The 18557-nt window shown below is 41.5% G+C and overlaps 1 long non-coding RNA gene across 1 annotated transcript; it reads left to right on the forward strand.

The window, feature by feature from the left end:
* Positions 1–11914: 11914 nt before the first annotated feature.
* On the forward strand, positions 11915–16999 carry LOC114654309 (uncharacterized). The gene is made up of 2 exons (XR_003716688.2): positions 11915–11998; positions 15963–16999. It is a non-coding gene; the product is annotated as an uncharacterized LOC114654309 (long non-coding RNA).
* The last annotated feature ends 1558 nt before the right edge of the window (positions 17000–18557 follow it).

Here is an 18557-nt window from a genome sequence, read left to right on the forward strand (position 1 = left end):
AACTGCCTATAGTTATGCTCTGCACATTTTCTTCTATAAAAAGACATAGAAACGTCTTGTAAATAATAATAATTATCAGGCTCTTTCAAGGTTTGTTTTTTATCACCAAGTGACTAATTATGCATGCATAGGACACAAACCTCCTTCTCTTATACGATCGACCTGCACATTTGGCGACAAGCAGACGTAACTCATTATTTATGCTGTATATGTTTCATAAAAATAAAATTTTGAGAACCTACATTATTTACTTATCTGTTGTATCACTAACTAAGCCGCACAGAGTCTGTAATGCAGAGGGGATGCAGAGCTGGCCTCGCAAAGCATTATGGGTTGCTGGGGAAAAAGTTTATTTAAACCATCTGAATTATCAGTAAATAATTCGACAACCAACACAAACGCAGCAAATTTGCTGCAAATAACAGTTTGGCGAAATTTGCTGATCAACACGACTGACAACTAATGAGCGCGTGCAATGCAGCCACAAGTAAACGGGGGAAGGAGAACACAGACAGAAGAGAGGAACATCTGTCTGATGTGTCATTTTTTTCTGTACCACAGCAGGATGGGAAAAAGAAAAAACAGTCGAGATTAGGCGAGTTAGGCAACACGTTATTGCCTGTCAGAAAAAGGGACGAACATGCAATATTGAAACTGTGTTGAAAAGTCGTCACGCGGTCTCATAATTTGATACTCTCTGCAATTCTTGGCTATGTAATCGGACATATTCAGATGACACAGTCAGCATCTACACTCATCGAGTTTGACATTCCCTACAACTAGACATCATGTAATGTGATGCAGGGTTAAGTCCCTTCAACTCAAAGGCGTGAGAACTGAAATGTGAACTGAAACCCCCACCATAGGCAGAGGAACTACTTAAGTAGCTTGTGAAATCAACAGAATGGGCGCTTCTCTCTCTCTCTGTATTCAAAGCCGTTTCCGACAGCATTCACAAATCAGAACTCCTCCGTCTCTTCCACAGCACAGCCATGCTTCACTGCTCTTGATTTCCCATATAGTCGCGGAGATGTAGTCATTGCATATCTACCAGCTGTAGGAGGATTTCCTTGAGATGCTGGCCTGTCATTTGTGTTTGCTCCAGCCATCCCATCATTATATATTACAAGGGGGCTCCGCCCCCTGCTCGCTTCGCTCGTCTACCCCCGGCATTTTGAACCCGTGTCCGCTGGGCAGCCACGTGTGAGGATGACGCACGTTTAATACGGAGCGTTCGTCCGTGTCACTCTGGGGCCCCCCACTGTTAATACAGAGCTCCGTCCGTACTATTATGCGGTGCATTGTGGACTACTGCGGACCCCGTAGTGTTTCCCGTTTCAGTTTGTATCTCGGTCATTCGAGGTTTTGTTTTTGAAGCTTTTGAATTCCAGTCTTCATTATCTGTAACCTGCTGTCCATGTGTTTGGCCCCCTCGTTTAACTTGTTTATGACGTTTTACTTTGCTTTCTACTCTGTCTTTCATTTCTGATCTCGCTTTATTCTGCTTTTGCTTCAATGACAACTGGTCCGTGGTGAATATATTTTCCATTTTTCGAGTAATAATTTTCATTTGTTTGCGATACTGTGATGTTTATCGTACTGTTAATAATGCATCACTGTAATGTGATTCACGTATTTGGACGTGTGAGGATGACGTATGTTTAATACGGAGCGTTCGCCTGTGTCACTCTGGGTCTCCCCACTGTTACTACGAAGCTCTTTCTGAACTATTATGCGGTGCATTGTGGAGCACTGCGGACTCTGTAGTGTTTCCCGTTTCACTTCGTATCTCGTTTTGTCGAGCTCTTTCTTTTTGGAGCAGTGCCTGCCTGGTCTGCGGCATTTCAGACGCAAGTTGTAGGCGCCTGCGTTCATTAAGTATATCCAGGCAGGCGTGTGTTTGTATCTCGGTCACTCGAGCTGTGTCGTGTTGAATCCGTGCCTGCTTTGCCTACGCAGTTTGAGACGCGCGTTGTAGGCGTCCACGTTCATTAGATCTGTCCACGCGGGCTCGGTGTCGAAGCTGTGTTAGTTGTTGAGCTGTTTGGTTTTGGAGCAGAGACAGTTTTGCTTCCGCGGTTTCAGACGCGTGTCCGTACCATCTCGGGTTTGATGTCTGAACCTTTGTGGACTCCGTAGTGTGTCCCGTTTCAGTCTGGGGCGGGGCGTTGACTCCTCTTGTTTTACGATGTCTCCTCCTGCGCCTTGACCACGCATTAGTGCCACTCACAATATGGCGGCGACGTCTGCACCTTCCGTATTATGTCGGTTTTTACCATGCTGTGTAGGCGCCTTTGCCTTTTGTACTTTACCGCGCCTTCCGACGCACGATGTAGGCGCCTGCACCTTCCGGGTCCGCCTCCGCTGTGTGGTGTGGACGTTTAACTGTCGTTGTTTCTGCCTTTATATTATGTATCTCGGTGTGCATGTGTTTCGTGCCTAGGTTTTTTTGAAGTTGTTGCATTCCAGTTTTCATCATCTGTAACCCGCTCTCCATGTGTTCGTCCCCGTTCTTTAATCCCTTTATAAAGTTTTACTGTGTTTCCTACTCTGTGTTTTATTTCTGACCTCGTTTTATCCTGCTTGCGGCATGTCAGACAGTTCGTAGTCTCTCTCGTTTTACTCTGGGGAGGGGGGCTTTGTTCTGTAACCTGCTCTCCATGCGTTTGTCCCTGTTCTTTAACCTCTTTATGACGTTTTACTTTGTTTCCTACTCTGACGGTTCGTAGTCTCTCCCGTTTCACTTGGGGGGGGTGGGGGGGACGGGACTTTGTGTGGCACCTGTGCACTATGTCTTTTGCATCCACGGGCAGGTCCCTGCGTCCATATCCGGTTTACCATTCTCGTTTAGTAATATGGATTATATTAGACAGACTGCAGGTATAATACGCATGCTCTTCCAAGAAAGCAGTGGTCCGTAGATTGTGGTGGGGCAGACTCATAATGGCTATAGGATATCCCACACATACCCTGCTGGAGACACTCAGGGATTTTGTAGGCATTCCCTAAATGTGGCCGCCATATATATCTGTGTATTTTCTTTTTGGAAAATTGAACCAGACATGCAGTCAAAGATAAAGCAGTGGGTGATAAGATTCCCTTCACCACTGTCAAAGTGCCTTGAACAAGTAGGCACAGGGGGCTGCCTGCCATGGGTGATGCAGCCTTACACCCAATTATTTTACACCTTGCTGGGCCTTTATCCAAGGTGCCTTAAGTTCAGAATACGCCTTAAAAACTGATTTAAGTGACTCACACATTGTGTCAGAGGAGGCAATAAACTTGGCAGCCTTGGAATATAAGGTCCATTGCCTTAGTTGCCACACCATAATGCCTAATCCATTCTGACTCATTTGATAATGCTGTCCGTAAACTCTCATGATGGGCATCAGCTTTGTGTGAGGAGAATGACGGATCACTGAAGAAAACACAACTCCAGTTCAAAGTACTCCAGGCAATGAGTGACCCGGGGAAGGTAAGTGGTGAGATGTCACAGTGGACGCCATCAATGCACACAGCCTGAGGTAATATCCATTGGTTGTTGGGTGGCCACTCAAGGCATTTGTGGTGGACTGATTTCCAGCATAGAAGTTGATAAATATCTTGCATGTCTTTATTTGTAAACTAGACAAATCAAATGTAACGCTAGTGTTTCAGGAGGCATGTCTTCCTTCATTGATAAGAACAGCAGACCTCTGAGTCTTTAGGTCTGCCTCAGGTTGAGGAGTTTATGGTGAGGGAGGGATGGAACATCAGACATTGGCAAGGGTGACGGTGAGCCCTATAAGTCATCACCAGCAGGAAGGCCATAAACTGCCCAAACAAAGCAACTGGTAGATGAATTGTGCCTGAATTCTTTTGGTGTAAAGCAGGCATGTCAAACACACAGCCCCCGGGCCGCATGTGGCCTGCAACAGAAATCTGTGCAGCACGCATGACAGATCCTAGTTAGCACTAAACTTGTACAAAATGATTACAGTAATCCCTCCTCCATCGCAGGGGTTGCGTTCCAGAGCCACCCGCGAAATAAGAAAATCCGCGAAGTAGAAACCATATGTTTATATGGTTATTTTTATATTGTCATGCTTGGGTCACAGATTTGCGCAGAAACACAGGAGGTTGTAGAGAGACAGGAACGTTATTCAAACACTGCAAACAAACATTTGTCTCTTTTTCAAAAGTTTAAACTGTGCTCCATGACAAGACAGAGATGACAGTTCTGTCTCACAATTAAAAGAATGCAAACATATCTTCCTCTTCAAAGGAGTGCGCATCAGGAGCAGAGACTGTCAGAAAGACAGAGGAAAGCAAAGAAATCAATGGTGCTGTTTGGCTTTTAAGTATGCGAAGCACCGCGGCACAAAGCTGTTGAAGGCGGCAGCTCACACCCCCTCCGTCAGGAGCAGACAAAGAGAGAGAGAGAGAGAGAGAGAGAGAAACAAACAGTCAAAAATCAATACGTGCCCTTCGAGCTTTTAAGTATGCGAAGCACCGTGCAGCATGTCGCTTCAGGAAGCAGCTGCACAGAAGATAGCAACGTGAAGATAATCTTTCAGCATTTTCAGACGAGTGTCTGTATCGTCTAGGTGTGCGAACAGCCCCCCTGCTCACACCCCCTACGTCAGGATCAGAGAAAGTCAGCGCAAGAGAGTGAGAGAGAAAAGTAAGTTGGGTAGCTTCTCAGCCATCTGCCAATAGCGTCCCTTGTATGAAATCAACTGGGCAAACCAACTGAGATAGCATGTACCAGAAATTAAAAGACCCATTGTCCTCAGAAATCTGCGAACCAGCAAAAAATCCGCGATATATATTTAAATATGCTTACATATAAAATCCGTGATAGAGTGAAGCCGCGAAAGGCGAAGCGCGATATAGCGAGGGATCACTGTACTATCGTTTGTGATTGAATCATTCTGCATCTTCGGTGTTACTTATTGACTTTTCTCACTTCTGCCTTCTGACAAAAGCGCGTTTTCCCATGGCATTATGGTACCGGAAACGTCATCTGTTAGTATAGCAACGAGCCTTGTCCAAAGTTAATGAGCCGCGACATCGCAACTGAAGTGCTAGGCTGCAGCAGCCTGGCAGCAGGGGCAGCCTTAGGCATGTGCAAAATGTGCACCTGCACAGGGCCGCCACGCCAATATATATTGAATATAAAACAGAAAGAGAAAATAACGACACAGCAGACGGCAATGTGGCCGAAAAACTTTGTGTTTCTTGTTAATTAGTACGCTGTATTACGCTGAGTCCGAGCAGTAAGCTATATGTAGTATTATAACGTTCTGCCGTAATGAGAATATCATGGGCCGCCACTTGGTTTTCAAGTTACGGACACGCGCATATAGAAGCGTGTCATGAGCACGAGGCGGCTATGCAGTGTCCGCAACAGACGGGCGAAGGTACAACGATTCTTTCTCTGCCCAGGGCCGCCACGAGCCTAGAGCCGCTACTGGCTGGGCTGCTGAGACTGGCCACTGGACAGAACTGACCATCACGAGTAGTAATAGCTCGCATATTTTCACGTTTTGTTGCTCTAGTTTTATGTAATTTTTTGCTAGTATTGTAACGAACAGTTAGTGCAGACTACAGCTGAAGATCTGAAGTGGACTCGAGAAGTTGGTGAGTTGTTTATTAACAAATTTTTGTGATTTTGAGTTTGTAAAATTAGTGTAGGTCAGGGGGCTTTTTGCATATCGGCTTATTTTACAATATAAACTTTGAAGTAAACTTAGTAAAGTAAAATTAGATTTTTGGAGGATTTGTTTTCCAACTTGAATTACAGAGCAATGAATTCAGTGAGCGTTTTCGTGATTTCAGTTCACACGAACAGGACTTTCCGCTGTTTACGTCACCATACTCTTACAACGTTGAGAATGCGCCTGAGAATATCCAAATGGAATTGATTGAAGTGCAGTCAGATTCTATTCTGAAGGTAAAATACAACGAAGTTGGTGTGCCAGGCTTGTATGCTTACCTGCCACCCTCGTATGTGCAGATCCGTAAGTTGGCATCGAGAGTACTGTCAATATTCAGAAGCACTTACCTTTGTGAGCAATTGTTTTCGTTAATGAAAGCTACCAAACCCCACATCGCTCAAGACTTACCGTCGAGCACCTTTCATCCCTCATAAAAGTTGCAGCTGCACAAGATTTCAAGCCTGATATTGACGAACTGGTTACTAACAAGAGATGCCAAGTGTCGGGACAAAAGAAATAGATCTCACACTGTAAGACTCCTATATAAGCAATGAATATAATATAGTAATATAAGGACCTAGCTAAGAGACTAAGACTCTGTACGCTGTTGTACGGAGATTGTATGGAAATAAATTGCTTTTCTTTAAACTTTTCAGTATTGGAAAGAAAACTACAGTAACTTTGTATAATAGTATTTGTTACAGTGCGGCCCGCTGACGCACTTATGGCAGTCGAAGCAGCCCACCAATGGTAGTGAGTTTGACATGCCTGGTCTAAAGTATGGGTGTTTATGATTGGTTTTGAATTGGAGGCCATTCTGCGCTATATGTTCATGTTTTGCTGTACGCATGGTGTAAAGTTGGTCACCAAATTTTTCTCGGCAGCCATATTGAGACAGGCATGTGGTTTGTCCTTCTCCACTTTAAGGCCATCTGGGAGTCCACCAAACACAGCTTTTAATAGGTTAGCAGTGATTGTGATCAGAGCCGTCTTAACAGCATTATACACCCGCGGGCAAAGCAGTGCACTGGGGGCCCTACCTACACAACCACTCAGCAAGTCACAACATGCATAGATTAACATGGGGCCCCCGGGTAACTGTCCATGTGTAAAGATGGCCCAGATTGTGACACCTAAGTAGGCCGTGTTTTTGACGGAGCCTTGACTCTCTAAGAATACAAGAAAAAACTCCCCCTCAAAAAGTCCAGAAGGTAGCATTCCACTGGTATCCTCCAAACCCAGATTTGTTCATCAGACTCCCAGATGGTGAAGAGTGATTCATCACTCCAGAGAACAGGTTTCCACTGCTCCAGAGTCCAATGGCGGCGTGTTTTAAAACACAACAGCGAACACTTGGCATTGCCCAAAGCGATATTAGGCTTGTGTGCAGCTTCTCGGCCATGGAAACACTTCCTGAAACTCCTGGCGCACAGTTCTTGTGCTGATATTCCTTACTGAGGAACTTGTAGATGATAACAACAGAGGATAGGTGATTTTACACACTATGCACTTCAGCATTCGACAGTCTTTCTCTTTGAGTTTGCGAGGTCTCCCTCATTGTGGCCAAGTTGTTGTTGCTTCTATAAGCTTCTACTTCGCAGTAATAGCACTTACAGTTGACATGGGGAAGACCTAGCAGAGCAGAAATTTCACACGCTTACTTGTGGAAAAGTTGCACCCTATGACAATGACATGTTTAAAGTCACTGGGCTCTTCAATATGACCCATTCTATTGCCAGTCCCTGTCAATGGACGTTGTGTGGCTATGCGCTTGATTTTATGTACCTGTTAACAATGGATGCAGCAGTTAGCCAAGGATAGCATACTCGGTGCACAGTGCCCCTGACATCATCTCTATAATGATATGTGTGGTGTAGTAGTTAAGGCTTTGGACCTTAAACCCTGAGGTCATGAGTTCAGATCCCACTACTGACACTGTGTGACCATGATAAAGTCACTTGACGTGTCTGATGTGCTCCAATTGGAAAATCAAATATCACAAATGGTGTAAGTCACCTTGGATAAAAGAGTCAGCCAAATAAATAAATGTAAATGAAGCATCTGAACTCAACAATTTGGAGGGCTGTCCACATACTTTGTTTTATTAGTGTATATAAAGCTCTCAATAGAGATGGATGAATGAAATAAAAGGAGATTTCAAGGGAAAACATCTGACAGGCAAAGGAGGTGCAGGACCCAGCTGTATAGAGAAGGTTCATCAAGCACATCAAACTCACTTGGAAGTAGGAAGAGAGGAAGAATACTTGTAAATCTGTGGGAAACTCGGAGAAGACATAGACTCGACTTTGGGAGAGGGCAGCAGGCGCAACAATACCACCTCAGTTAACAGGACAGGACAGTAGGATTAATGGCAGTGTGAGTGACAGCACCCTGCGTCGGAATGATTAAAGCAGCACGATATGATGCCGTATTTTTAAAAAATGTAATGAAAGGTTCTTTGTTTATAACACATTTTTAAAAGTGTGATGATGACAGCACAAGTAGGTTGAAAACGCTAACTCTAAACGGGCAGGCCAATCAGCCTGGAAGTACGCGATCGAGGATTCACCATCCAGCGGCTCAGTCTGCCTAAGAAAGCGAAAACGGGAAGGCAGGCACAGGCCTTGCAATGTCTTCTTGTCATTCGTCACGAAATGAACGAGCTCCTCTTGATTAGGTATCTATCTATCTATCTATCTATCTATCTATCTATCTATCTATCTATCTATCTATCTATCTATCTATCTATCTATCTATCTATCTATCTATCCATCCATCCATCCATCCATCCATCCATCCATCCATCCATCCATCCTGCCTGCCTGCATTTGTTAGATTGTGTGAAAGGACAGATCCAACCTGGGAAGTGGAATGACACTCAGAACAGGATTTCACCGAGTTCCGTCACACGTTCCATTTTTTAAACCCGCTTATCCTGAGTAGGGTCTTAGGCGCCAACAGTCCCGGACAGGACGCTATACCGTTATATGTCTAGGAATTATTTCCATCGTTTCGCAGTGTTCGGTTACTCTAAGAAGGAAATCAGTAACTTTAGCTCGAACTTCGAAATGTTTAGCATGGAGCCTAAGCGTATTTCCGTTTCATGAGTTTAAACATGTAAAATGTAAAACACTAGGACATGCGTAATTAAAACATTATGCAGTCAGAAGCAAGATATGCAACCCCCAGTGCATTATTACAACAGATAAGCAGTATCTATCTCAAGACTTTTATTGTGACCAAGCGTCCTCTTTTGCCCAGACATGTCCACTTTTTACGTCCTGTCCGGGGCGTCCTGGCGGGTTTTATAAATTCACGAAAATGTCCGGTTTTTCATAGGACCATTACGCATGTACGTAAATTGACTGGCATTTTGCACACAATACTATGGTACTACTTTTTTGCGTGACGTAATTACCGGGAGGCTGCCTTGTGGGCAGGTCTGCGCCGCGCGCGCAAACACACAGACACAGACAGGGAGCAGTGCAGACCGGGATCAGAGCAGAGAGCGGAGCAGTATAGCAGGGAAAATGCCGAAGCGTAAGTGCAGCTTCACCGATGAACTGCAAAGAAAATTTCCCACATACCGTCCCGGTCGGGACAAGTGGGAGGCGGAGTGCACCGTGTGCAAAGCCGGTACATATATCTCGGTATCCAATAAAGGTGCTGGGGATCTGAAAGCCCACATGGACACCGAGAAACATAAAAAAGCTGTACGAGGTGAGACTAGTTCATCTGCAAAGTTGACAGAGTTTTTTGTCAGACCAGGAAAAACAGAGGATGATGTAAATGCAGCAGAAGGTGCAATGGCTTTTCATACAGTGAAACATCACAACAGTTACAGGTCCATGGATTGCACCAGTACTTTGCTTAAAAAGGCATTTCCTGACTCTGACATTGCAAAAAAGTTTAGTAGTGCTCGCACCAAGACCGAAGCCATCGTCAATGGTGCTATAGCCCCCCACTCTGTTGAAATCACTCATGAAGCACTCAAAGAAATCCAGTACTGTGGTGTTTCCAGAGACGGGAGCAACCACGGAGCAGTGAAAATATTCCCAGTCATAATCCAGTATTTTGACTGGAAGAAGGGTGGCGTGCAAACAAAATTGATTGAAGTTAAAGACACACCCAATGAGACAGCAGAAACCATTGCAAAATATCTCACAGAAACCCTGGCAAAAAACAATCTGTCGGAAAAATGCATTGCATTTACTGGAGACAATTGCAACACAAATTTTGGAGGAATCCGACGTGATGAATCTGGAAAGAATGTGTTTGCAAATTTAAAGAGTTTGCTGCAAAACAAGACTCTGATCGGTGTGGGTTGCCCAGCACACATATTGAATAATTGTGCACACCATGGGGCAGGCACAATAGAAATTGACATTGAGAATATCATATTCAAAATCTACCAGGACTTTCACATTTACACTGTGCGCACTGAGAGCCTGAAGGAGTATTGTGATTTTGTTGAGATTGATTACAGAAGGATGCTCTCTCACAGCAAGACAAGGTGGCTGTCATTGTTCCCAAGCATTGAGAGGATGTTACAGATGTTTCCAGCTTTAAAGGCATATTTTCTGTCTCAGCAAAAGCCACCCATAGCACTCAAGAGTTTTTTTGAAAATGATTTTGCTCAAATCTACCTTTGGCACATGCACACACTCATGTCTGTGTTCCACACCCACATTCAAGAAATGGAACAGGAGAACATGTCCATTATGGAAGTGAAGAAGATATTAAACAATATACATACCATTCTTCTTCAACGCAAGAGCAACAACTTCATGTCCCTTAAAGTTAAGGGACTACTGGCACAGAAGCGCAAAGATGGACTTGACAAAGGCTGTGACCAGTTCTGTGCAGATGTGCATGGCATGTACAGTACATGTCTGGAGTATCTGGAGAAGTGGATGACTCCCATGGAAGAGTTCTCAACATTCATGTGGATGGATCTGAGTGAGCCACCAAACTGGAATGATGTGGAGGCATGCATCAATTACCTTGGAGAGAAGGGGGTGGCAGTTGATGATGTTAAGTGTTTTGACCAGGTCACCAATCTGAGGAAATTCACAGAAACGTGCAACCATGATGAGGAGTTCAGTGGCCTGCAGGTACACCAGAAGTGGACCAATATTTTGAAAAGGCAAAAAGCATTGCATGTTACTCAGAGCTACTGACAATTGCACAGTTTGTCTTTGCACTTCCTTCTCACAATGCAAATGTTGAGAGGGTTTTTTCACTAATGCAAAGCCAGTGGACCAAGGAGAGGAACCAGCTCTCCGTAGAGTCACTAAAGGGGATTCTACTAGTTCAGTACAACTTCAAAGACATGTCTTGCAAAGACTTTCATGCTTATTTGTTAAGCTATCGAAAACTGCTAGGAAAGATCAGCTCTACAGCAAAATATGGATGGGCTGACAAGGAGGATGAAGAAAAGAAGCAGGATGAAGAAGAAAACTAAAGATGAAAAGTCTAGATTCTTTTTGTTTAAGTTTTTTTGTTTTTGTGAGACTCTTCTGTTATTTATTTTATTACATTTAAGAGATATATTGTTGAAGCTGGAACAGAATAGTTCATATTTAGAACAATATTTAATTATTTATTTGAAGAGTCTAAGAGAGCTATTATTTTGTTATAAGTTTTTACAGATTTCATTTTATTTTATTACAGAGGTTAATTCTGCACCATTGAAGTATAATAAATAATGTTCATCAACCACCAAGAAGCATGTCCGAATTCGTCTGGAGGCCGTGCCGATCGTCCTCTTTTTTGGAAATCAAAATATGGTCACCCTATCATAGCACCTTGACTCAACCACGGTTTGTCGCTTCTTGTTAACGATTACGCTTGCTCAATCACTCCCGGGTGATCACTGATTTGCCAAACCGGTTGCATTTTCAAATTACACTAAACACGCCTGCGCCCTAATTCGACAGATCAAGGGTTAATTACCACGCCCTGATCCTATACTTATAGTACCCACCCACTTGGCGTTATGACTCTTTCAATATTGCATTAGACACACCGCCGGTGTAATTCTATTGGTTATAAATGTTATTACCACGCCCATACATATTTTTGTTCTCCGCCCGCTTAAGGCTTATACGCCTATATTACGTTAGACACGCCCATATTTCATTTCGATTGGTTAAAAGTTTAATGACCTCGCCCAGAGGGCAAGCTTTTACTATTAGTCTCCACCTACTTAGGGCTTACACTTCTTTCTAAACATCCGAAGAATCATTTTTCAAGACTGGTAACAAGATATGTTTGGGTTGTACTGGGACACAAATTTTGTAAGTTTTTTCAGCTACAGGATTTTTTTGTTCATAATATACTAGGAAATCGAATTATGTAATGTTTTGAAGTAGTAGCCAATTAATCGTGATGAAAGAATGAAGTACTCCTTTTCTTTGTCGAAAGGACTATTTTAACTCTTAGTTAATTCATGTTTACCGAACTAAAATTATTAAATGAGTATCAGCGAACCGGTATTAGCGAGTGTAATCTAAAAACGGGAACGATTACGGTCGTGGGTCATCTTTAGAATAAATGAAAGAGTAAACTAACCTAATCATCGGTTACTCTGAACATTCAATGTCGTGCTGTTGTTTGAAAATCTGTAGAATTTACATTTTTAGAAGTAGGTCCACTGGTTGTGTATTGCTTTTCAACCTTCAACGTTATCAGATGTCGTTTTAACCTTTAATAGCTTCAGATTCTCAAACCTGCTTCATCCAATTCATGGTCAGGGACTCATCTTGAACGAGGTGCCAGTCAGGATTCGCCTGTGACCCTGAATTGGATTAAGCATTTGTAGAATATTATGTAATCATTTCAATTGCAGATATCTACTGTATAGTTACATTTTGACTACCTGAAATTATCGTTACAGTCATCTTTACAAAATGTTTGAATTATAAATATCTATTGTATCTTTCTGATATTAAAAATAAACTTAAAAGTGTAAGTGACATCTAAAATTGAACATCGATAAAAGTCAATGGGAGATATCCTGAAAACATTTGTTTTAGGTTAAATAATGACTTGTTGGTTCAATGTTGATAACGTATGTGTGAGAGAGTGCCCTGTAGTATACCAGCGTCCCATCCTGGGTTTTATTGTGCCATGTACCCAGTGCTGCCAGGATAGGCCTTGGCTCAGCAACTCTGAATGGGACGAAGCAGATTGTACCAATGGATGAATGAAGATTCTTATCTCGATCTATTTTATCACTTTCCAAAAATATAATGTAACAACTCCAGGTTAAACTGTCTCATTTCTAGGTGGAACAATCAAAAAGGTGTTAAATGGATATTAATTATATGAATCTTTTAACAATATTTCTACAGATACCCGCAGGGGAAGGAGTGGCTGAGCTGTTAAATGTTCCTCTTATTGTTACTTATGATCTTGTTTTAGTCTCATTTTTGTTGGCTCTGTTTTATTATGCAAAATTCTAATTAAGTTAGATTAATTTGATATTAAAACAGTATTTTCCTGTTGATCAATATCAAAAAAGTTAAATCAGTTAAGTTCACTGTGATTCAATGTTGTATAACAATTAAATGTGAAAACTTCCAAAGCGGTGAATACTTTCTATAGATTCTGTAAAGCATAGAAAGTTATCTGCATAACTGAAGTATTTGAGAACATTTTCTGCTGTACCAATTTGAACTACTATATCTAACTGGGAAGTAGTAAATTGAGCCCATTCCTCTGTGCAGAATTGCCTCATCTCAGGGATGTTACTGGGTTTTCTCAAATGAACTGCGCACTTGAGGTCCTTGCACAACATTTCTATTGGGTTAAGGTCAGGACTTTGACTTGGCCATTCCAAAACCTTTATTTTATTCTTCTTCAACCACCTTTTGGTAGAACAACTTTTATGCTTGGGGAAAGACAATGTTTTAAATACCCAGTTTTATGTATTTTATATACATACCACAACTAAACCATGAAACAGCAATTCTAACCATTGCACTACCTTGCTACCCTCAAAATATCTCACATCAATTCCAATCAAATTTTAAAATCACTTACAGTTATACACACAATACGATATGTGGCGAAATGCTTAGATGCTAAACTCCTAGACTGCATTAGAAGAATATAAAAGACAACAATACAAATCAATATGTACAGTGACTGCATAAATAATAAATAACTTTAATATAAGAGAATTAGCAATAGGGAATATTGTCTGTTTTTCACCTGCATTATTATCATTCTTTAATTTAATATTATTTATTGTATCAGTATGCTGCTGCTGAAGACTGTGAATTTCCCATTGGGATTAATAAAGTATCTATCTATCTATCTATCTATCTATCTATCTATCTATCTATCTATCTATCTATCTATCTATCTATCTATCTATCTATCTATCTATCTATCTATCTATCTATCTATCTATCTATCTGCCTTTCCACCCATAGGCACTGATCTCTTTTTAGAATATATACCATTATCTGTTGTGATAAATCTTCTTTCTAAATAAGAGGCTTTCACAAATTTAAATGTTTGGGGACCGTCCCCACATAATGTTCGTAGGACAAAGAATCAGACATACACTTTGTTGTTGATCAAAAAACATTAACAGTATTTGACGATCGTTACATGTAAAGATGCCATTTATATACGGGCAAAAACAAAATGGAGACGGGAAGTGAGTTGGCAGGAGATGATGTCAAAGCTGTGGGACGGATGCAACGTCATCAAAGGCGGACCAGAAATGATTTGGAACTGGTAAAGATTTTATTAGGATGAGCCGGAATTGATGTCATGTGAAGAGGCCGGAATTAACATATCCGTCAGCACATATTTATTTTTCTTTTTTGTCTGACGGAGAGAGGGAGAGAGAAAGAGGGGCACCATTACTGTATATCAACCCTTCGTCTCGCAATATTTCACTCACCTGTGAGTTTATTGACTGTGTCCTAAGCGCACGTGTGTGACACTGTCTGTCTGTCCGTCTGTCTGTCTATTGGTACATGACCCTGATTGACTAACCCATTGGCTGGCAAAAAATTCTTGACTGTCTGCAGACAAACTAAAGAAAAATGTTTTTCACTAACGAGTTAATCTCATGGCCCTAAGGCCAGAAAAATCAAGCATCACCAGAAAAGCGAAGTTAATTGTGAAAACAATCAGATTACCATCAGCAGGGACAGACTTCGTGCAGCATCATCATTCACATTCTATCTGTATCCATTTATTAATCTAGACTTTATTTATGTTACATATACAAAATATATAAGTAGAAGTATAAAGCTAAATGTACATGTCCCTGACTGATCAGAAATTCTTGCCTATTTGCAAACAAACTGAAGAAAACATGTTTTTTCAGTAATGGATCGATCTTGTGACCCTCAATCTCACCTGAAACATGTTTTTTCTTTTTGACATTGTTCTTTATCAGTTATCAGTCATGGCTGACTTGCAACTCTTTAATTATTTAGTGCCACTGCTTAATTATTTAGCAGAGAGTTCAAAATGATCACTCCAGTTTATAAGTACATCATATAAAATTCTATGCTGTTCCTCTGTGTATTATTATAATAACTGTGTTATCCATTCCACAAAAAAAATGTATGAATACTTATAGTATATATACAGTATATGTGTGTGTATGCATATTCTCTGTACATAAAATATATTTTATGGTTTATAAGCCCTAGGAGTGATCAGAACATTCCAAGACATGGCCTTATCTTTCAACAAAAACAAAACCTCTGTGTATTCGAAAATATACGCCCTTCCTTTCTGAGGGTTGATGAAAGTTTCATCACATCTGGATTGCATCGTGATTTTGATTTTTGTAAACTGTAGCACATAACAGAGGATAAAGTCTGAAGCATATTTGTGCTGTAAGAGTTTTCTTTTAGTTGCTTTGTCAAAAGTTAGTTAATGGGTCCAGTCATGTAGTGTATACTGGGGCAGCTCTGATCAGCGTTGTTGATTTCTGTTGACTTTTTCCTTATCTGTACCGCTCCTGTTTACTTTAGTTTCTCATAGCTCTGCATCTGAGGTGAGGCCAGTGCCTTTCATGAGGTTAGGTAGACTTTTCTTTGAGGGAAAGTGATTAACATTTCTGGTAACATACTGTACCTGCTTAGCACACTACCTCCAAAGACCCATCAGAAATAGAGAAAAGTATTTAAACGTTTTGATCACAGCTGATTAATAAAAGAGCATTAATTTGAAAAGATTCTGAAAATGGTGACGATTACTTCATAAACTAGATTTTTCATTTTGCAGTGACCTGAAGTAAACCTTTTCATCTTCAAACCAGCACGTCTTCTGTCAGCCACTGAGTGGAATATGGCTTCTGTTGTCGGTCGCACTTCTAAACGCTTTCTCAGGAGCGCTGAGCTTTGGAGGCATGGAGCACCGAGCCCTGTGTCCTTACTGATGCCAAGACGTCCTGCTGTTACAACTTCAACGGGAGCAGTTTTGCCCAAACCAGGCATAGTGTCTTTTGGAATTCTTCGTGTCTCCATTGCTGTGCTGCCATTCCTATATCTTGGTACATTGATGAGTCAACGTTTTGCTGCCTTTTTAGAAGATTATGACATTTTTCTACCATCATATGATGATGATTAAACTTGTTCTTGCAGGCTTTTTGGTGATCTGCATTGTTCAGCTTCTTTGTCTTATTGACTATTACAATGAGTACACTTTGATACTCCCAAAATTGTCTTTTAGAGAAGGGTAATGAGGGAAAGTTTTGTACTGGAGAGCTCAGCAGTGGCCATTTCCGCTACACTATGAATACACTCCAGAATACAGGACCTGACACCAGCAATATTTAGACTCCCTATGTGAACGAAGTTTGATAAGCTTTGATGGTGGGTTGCTTGTGGATATTCACAGCAAAGAATAAGCCAAGCAAGCAGGATGAGGTAAAGTCCTTAACAACTAAGAGCATGTCATGTAATAATAACTCTACAGCCCCCATCATTGAACATCTCTGATCTTCACATTGTGGAATTGACAATTTTCGACAATGCCACTGCTGAACTGCCCACCCCTTCATTTTGCTGAAGTTGTAATTCAGACAGTCCAACTATGCAATGTCACCTCTTAGTCAGCTTGTCAATGAGGAGATCTCCTCAGGCTTTTATGTAACCTGTTAGCAGTAAGAAGGGAAGCAGAACTCATAGCAACAATAAGGTTATGCATTCTTCTTACATATGAATCTGTCAAAGATTATTTAAAAAAATGCATGGAGGTTGTTATATTTTAGATTACTTACTGCTTTATGTTTTATCGTTTGAATAAAACTTCTACTCATCGCAATGGTGTCATTTTGCTTTAACAGTTAAAAATTACAGCAAAATTAAGTATACACCAGTGCCTTTAGGGAACATCAGGCTAGGTTTTTTGGCTATCTTTATAAATCGAATGTTTGAAAATGAACATACCAAAAGGAATGCAAAAAACTCCCCTTTATTGAAACGGAATTAGAAAGGTTATTATATTACCTGGGTTTAGAGGTTTTCACATTATTACTAAACTTACTCTAATTGAATACAGAGCTGAAGGGCTGAATCATTAGCGAATTTATGTCTGGTGCAGGGCGGCACGGTGGCGCAGTGGGTAGCGCTGCTGCCTCGCAGTTGGGAGACCTGGGGACCTGGGTTTGCTTCCCGGGTCCTCCCTGCGTGGAGTTTGCATGTTCTCCCCGTGTCTGCGTGGGTTTCCTCCGGGCGCTCCGGTTTCCTCCCACAGTCCAAAGACATTCAGGTTAGGTGGATTGGCGATTCTAAATTGGCCCTAGTGTGTGCTTGGTGTGTGGGTGTGTTTGTGTGTGTCCTGCGGTGGGTTGGCACCCTGCCCGGGATTGGTTCCTGCCTTGTGCCCTGTGTTGGCTGGGATTGGCTCCAGCAGACCCCCGTGACCCTGTGTTCGGATTCAGCGGGTTGGGAAATGGATGGATGGATGGATGTCTGGTGCGTGTGTTTGTTAAGAATACATTCCTTTTACTTTGCCACTGTAGTTATGATATGACACCCTGAATTCTTCCACTTGAAAATCATTCTTACAATACATGGCAACCACAAGAAAAGCTCAAAAATCATATCCCAGTAGATGAGTTGACACTGCAGCCCTGCACTGCTGCCTTGCTTGGTCATGTTTGTTCAGTGGCAGCCAATTTATTATAATCTCTGAGAAGAAGCACTTTCTGCTTTCTTGTACTAGAATTAAAGACAGAAGGGAGCACTGCAAAATGATTTTCTATAGATGATCAATCTATAGTGAGCATCATTACAAAACCAGACAAACAAGTATGCAACAGATAATTGGTTAAATTTAAAATAAAATCCATGCACTTTAGAGTAATAGGGCCTTTAATTTAGTAAGGTACCTTGTAAAAAAATGTGGCTTTGTGTCTTCTGTTGCACATTATACAGTACATGAATCTCTGAAATTCTGATATTTCAGCACTGGCTGTAAAAGTGCAGAGGATTCTGAAATTTAACAGACTAACAGATGCTATTTGTGTAGTAGTTATTGAACACTGGATTGGTGTCCATTTCATTTAATAATCTGTGTGATGCTCCTATATTAAAGTACGGTAGTTACTGTGTTTTGAATTTCATTATTTGATTACATTTTAGCACAACTGGTCTGATGTGTTATTTCTTAAGAAAAAAAAATGAATTAGGCCTGCATTGGGTTTGCATTTTTTCTCCTAGCTTTATGTAGAATCCCTTTAAATTAGAGATTGAGGATTTTTCACTGCGGCGGGCTGGCGCCCTGCCCAGGGTTTGTTTTCTGTCTTTTGCCCTGTGTTGGCTGGGATTGGCTTCAGCAGACCCCTGTGACCCTGTAGTTAGGATATAGCGGGTT

This window comes from Erpetoichthys calabaricus, chromosome 7 (assembly GCF_900747795.2).
Source record: "Erpetoichthys calabaricus chromosome 7, fErpCal1.3, whole genome shotgun sequence".
NCBI classification, from domain to species: domain Eukaryota; kingdom Metazoa; phylum Chordata; class Cladistia; order Polypteriformes; family Polypteridae; genus Erpetoichthys; species Erpetoichthys calabaricus.